This window comes from Macaca mulatta, chromosome 5 (assembly GCF_049350105.2).
Source record: "Macaca mulatta isolate MMU2019108-1 chromosome 5, T2T-MMU8v2.0, whole genome shotgun sequence".
Taxonomy (NCBI): Eukaryota; Metazoa; Chordata; class Mammalia; order Primates; family Cercopithecidae; genus Macaca; species Macaca mulatta.
In genome coordinates, this window is record NC_133410.1 from 192,668,340 (window position 1) to 192,674,339 (window position 6,000).

Here is a 6,000-nt window from a genome sequence, read left to right on the forward strand (position 1 = left end):
TTAAAAGTCTTCAAAGACAAATACAGAAAACTATATGCTTGTGGGAAAAACCTTCTTTTCAAGTAATCGAAGACCCATGTTCACTGCAACGGCATTATTTACAATAGCCAAGATACAGAATCAACCTAAGTATTCATCAATGAATGAATGAAGAAAATATGGTATATAAACACAATGAAATACTGTTCAGCCTTAATAAAGAAGAGAAATCTGTCATTTGCACCGACATATGTGAACTTGGAGGACACTATGTTAAGTGAAATAGCTAGGAACAAAAAGACAATATTGCCATCACTTCTACGTGGAATCTAAGAAAGTCAATCTCATAGAAGTAGAGAGTAGAATAGTGGTTCCCAAGGCCTGGGGTGGGGAATATGGGGAGATGTTCATCAAAGGGTACAAAATTTCAGTTAGATATGAGGAATAAGTTCAAGAGTTCTATTATAAAACACGGTCACTGTCGTCAATAAAAATGTATTGCATTCTTGAAAATTTCTAAGAGAGTAGATTTTAAATGCTCTCACCACAAAAATGATAAGCATGTGAGGTAATGCATATGTTAATTAGCTCAATCAAGCCATTTTAATACATAAACATATTTCAAAACATATTGTACAAAACGAATATATACAATTTTTATATGTCCATTTAAAAACTAAATTAACTAATTAGAAAATGAATTATCCAGTCAGAAGAACAACAACAACAAAAAGAATTAAAAAGAGTAAGGAAAGCCTCAGAAACTTACGGAACATCATCAAGTGAACCAATATAAACATTATGAAAGTTGCAAAGGAGATCAGAGAAAAAGATGAGTAAAGAACTTATTTATGTAAATAGGCTGGGCACAATGGCTTGTGCCTGTAATCCTAGCTCTTTAGGAAGCCAAGGTGACAGGATTGCTTGTAGCCAAAGGTTCAAGACCAGCTTGGGCAACACATTGAGACCCTGTCTCTCCAGAAAGAAAAGCCTTATTTAAGGAAACAATAGGCCCAAACTTCCCAATTTTGGGGAAGGAAATAGGCCTCCAGATTCACGAATTCCAAAGAACCTCAAATAGAATGAATCCGATTAAGTTTGCTCCAAAATACACTATAATCAAATTGTCAAAAGTGAAAAACAAAATTTTGAAAGCATCAGGAGAAAACTGATATGTCATGTATAAGGACGCTCCGTTAAGGCTACCAGAAAATTTCTCAGGAGAAACTTTGCTCGCTAGCAGGGAGTGGGATGACATATTCAAAGTGCTGAAAAAAAATTGTCAACCAAGAACTGTATACCTGGCAAAACTGTCTTTTAAAAATAAAGGAGAGATAAAGATGTTCCCAGACAAACAAAAACTGAGGGAGTCCATCACCACCAGATTTGCCTTACAAGAATGCAGAACAGCCGTCTTCAAGTTGAAGCTAAGTACTAGTAAATAAAAACACAAAACATGAAATTATAGAACTCACCTTACAAAGGTAAATATAAAGAAAAAAACAATACTGTACTACTGTAATGGTGTTATGTAAATCACTTTTAATTTTAGTGTAAAAGTTAAAAGACTTTTGAAACTTTAAACCTTAAAAATGTTGAAAGATATTAGGAATAGCTACCACACACAAATTGGCCAGTAGGTACACAATAAAAATAATTGTAAATTGTAACATCCATGACATAAAGTATGTTTAATGGGAGGAGAAGTAAAAATGTGGATGTGATTGAAGTTAAAATATTATCAACTTAAAATAGACTATTATAATGATGTTTTATGCAAGCATTATGGTAACCACATGCACATAAAAATACCTACAGAAGATACAAAAGAGAAAAGAATCAAATACACTAGAAAGATAAACAAAACACAAAGGAAGACTGCACCACAGGAAAAGAGAAACAAAAGAACTACAAGACACACAGAAGATTAACAAAATATCAATAGTAAGTCCTTCTCTATCAATAATTACTTTGTGTTTAATTAATAATTAATTAATAAAATATAATTAAATATTAATCTTCTGTAGACAGCATATAATTAGCTCTTTTTAAAAAATCCATTTATCTACTTTACATCTTTTTATTGGGGAGTTTAATCTCTTTGTGTTTAATTATATTAATAATAATTAAATTAATTAAATTAATTAAGTTAATGAAATTAATGTAAATTAATCAATAATAATTAAACACAAAGAGATTAAATTCCCCATTCAAAAGATGTAAAGTAGATAAATGGATTTTTTTGAAAAGACCTAACTATATGCTGTTTACAGGAGACTTATATTTAAGGAGACATTGAGGTTGAAAGTGAGAGAATGAAAAAATATTTTTATGCAAATGGTCAACAAAAAAGAGCAGGGGTGGCCATACTTATATTAGGAAAATAGACTTTAAATTAAAAATATTTGCAAGAGACAAGAACATTATAAAATGATGCAAGGGCTAATTCAGGAAAATATTACAATTATATATGCACTCAACATCACAACACCTAAAGATACAAAGCAAATGTAACAGAACTGAAGGGAGAAATAGATAGCAGTACAATAATGGTAGGAGACTTCGCACCTGCCTTTCAACAATGGATAGAATATCCAGACAGGAAATCTATAAGGGAACAGCAGACTTGAACAACACTGTAGACCAAATGCACCTAAAAGACATATACAAAACATACCACCCAACAGCAACAGAATATGCATTCTTCTCAAGTGCACACGGAATATTCCCCAGGATATATCACATATTAGGCCACAAAGCAAGTCTTAACAATTTTAAGAAGATTAAAATTATATCAAGTATCATTTCTGACCACATGTTATGAAACGAAATCACTAACAGAGGGAGAATTGGAAAATTTACAAATATGTGGAAATTAACCTTCTCCTGAACAATTCATGGGCTAAAAAAAAAAGAAATCAAAATATAAGATATGTCTTAAGACAAAAGGAAAACACAATACATCAAAACTTATGGCAGTAAAGTATGAAGAGGGAAGTTTAAGTGATAAATAGCTATGCTAAAAAAAAGGAAGAGAAAAAAAAGAAAAGCAAGAACAAAATAAGTCCAAAGTTAGTACAAGAAAGTAGTAGTAGAAATAATGAAGATTAGAGTAGAAAAAACAAAATAAAGACCAAAAAAGAAAAAAATCAACAAAACTAAGAGCTAGTTATTTTGAAAAGAAAAACCAAATTGACTAACCCTTAGCTAAACTAAGAAAAAGAGAAGACTCAATTAAATAAAATCAGAAATGAAAGAGGAAACATTACAACTGATACTGTACAAATAAAAAGGAGCATAAGAGACTACTACAAATAATTATATGCCAATAAGCTGGACAACCTAGAATAAATGGAGAAATTCTTAGAAACATACAAGCTACTAAAACTAAATCATGAAGAAACAGAAAATCTGAAGGCACCAATAACAAGTAAGGACATTGAATTGGTAATCAAAAATCTCCCAACAAAGAAAAGCAAAGAACAGATAGCTTCACTAGTGAATTCTACCAAATATTTAAGGAATGAATGCCATCTTTTTTCAAATTCTTCCAAAAAGTTGAAGAGGAAGGAACACTTCCAGACTCATTTCATGAAGCCAATGTTACCCTGATACCAATGTCCGATAAAAACACTACAAAAAAAGAAAACTACAGGCCAATATCCCTGATGACTATAGATGCAAAAATCCTCAACAAAATACTAGCAAACTGTATTCAACAGAACATTAAAAGGATTATACATCATAATGAAGTGGGATTTATTCCAGAAACGCAAGGATGGTTCAACGTGCACTAATCTATAAATGCAATACACCACATTAACAAAAAGAAGGATAAAAATCACATGATCACCCCAAGTGATGCAGAAAAAGCATTTGACAAAATTCATCCTTCTTTTCATGATTTAAAAAAAAAAAATCTAAGCAAGTTAGGTATAGAAAGAGTCTACCTCAACACATGAAGGCCGTATGTGGCAAGCCAAAACTGATACAATATTCAACAGTGAAAAACTGAAAGTTTTTCCTCCTAGCTAGATTACTAGCTCACACTTGTAATCCCAACACTTTGGGAGGCTGAAGCGGGCAGATCAGGAACAAGAAAAAGACACCCACTCTCACCATTTCTATTCAAAATAGTATTGGAACTTCTAGTCAGATAAAGGCAAAAAAAGAAACAAAAGGCACCTAAATGGTAAAGGAAGAAGTTAAATCATCTCTGTTTGCTAGTAACATAATTATATATGTCCCTTAAGACTCTGCCAAAAAACTGTTGCAACTAATAAACAAATTCAGTAAAGTTATAGAATACAAAATCAATATACAAAGAAACAATTGTTTTTCTATACAGTAACAATGAACTATCTGTAAAGAAAATTAAGAAGAAAAATCCTATTTATGATAGCATCAAAAAAATAAATTACTTAGGAATAAGCTTAACCAAGGCAGTGAAAACCTCGTACGCTAAAAACTACAATACACTGATGAAAGAAATTAAAGAAGAGACAAATAAATGGAAAAATATTCTGTGTTCATGGATTGAAAGAATTAATATTATTAAGATGTCCATACTAAACAAAGCAATCTGTAGATTCAACATTATTCCCATTAAAATCCCAGTGGCATTTCTTAAAGAAAGAGAAAAAATTCTAGAATTCATATGGAACAATAAAAGACCCAAAATAGTCAAAGCAATCCTGAGAAAGAAGAACAAAGCTGGAGACATCACGCTTTCTGATTTCAAAATACATTAGCAAGCTACAATAATCAGCACAGTTTGGTACTGGCATAAAGACAGACATAAAGAACAACAGAACAGAATAGAGAGCCCAGAAATAAACCCACACACGCACAGTCAATTGATCTTCAACAAAGGCATCAAGACTACATAATGGGCAACTGGGCACGGTGGCTCACACTTATAATCCCAGCACTTTGGGAGGCTGAAGTGGGCAGATCACCTGAAGTCAGGAGTTCAAGACCTATCTGACCAACATGGAGAAACCCCATCTCTACTAAAAATACAAAATTAGTGGGGCATGGTAGTGCATGCCTGTAATCCCAGCTACTTGGGAGGCTGAGGCAGGAGAATCACTTGAACCCAGGAAGCGGAGTTTGCGGTGAGCCAAGATCACGCCATTGCACTCCAGCCTGGGCAACAAGAGTGAAATTCCATCTCAAACAAACAAAAAAAGAATACACAATGGGGAAAGGATAGTCTCTTGCACAAGTGATGCTGGGAAAACTGGAAATTCACATTCAAAAGGAATAAACTGGACCCCTATCTTATACCATAATACCAAGATCACATGAACATGGAGCAAAGATTTAAATGTAAGACCCGAAACTTTAAAATGCTTAGAAGTAAACATGAAGGAAAAGCTTCATGACATTGCTCCCAACAATGATTTTATGGGTATAATATCAAAAGTGCCAGTAGCAAAAGCAAAAATAGCTAAATGGGATATTGAAGTGAAAATCTGCACAGCAAAGGAAGCAATCAACAGAATGAAGAGAAAATTTGTGACATAAATAAAATATTTACCAATTATATGTCTGATAATGTGTTAATTTCCAAAATATATATGGAACTCCTACAATCTGACAGCAAATAAACAAATAATTAGAAAATGGGCAAAGATCTTGAATGGATATTTCTCCAAAGAAGACACACAAATGGTCAACAGGTATGTTATAAGGTGCTCAACATTACAGATTATCAGGGATGCAAATAAAAGCACAATGAGGTAACACCTTGCATTTATTAGGATGATTATTATTTTAAAAAACCCAAAAAAGTAAAAATGTTGATGAGTATGTGGAGAAATTGTATCTCTTATTTATTGTTGGTATAAATATAGAATGCTACAATCACTATGGAAAAGAGTATAGAGGTTCCTCAGAAATTGAGAATAGAACTGCCATGTGATACAATGATCCTACTCCTGGGTGTATATCCAGAAGAATTGAAATTAGAATCTCAAAGAGGTATCTGCACCCCCAGGTATTTTGGGAGCATTGCAG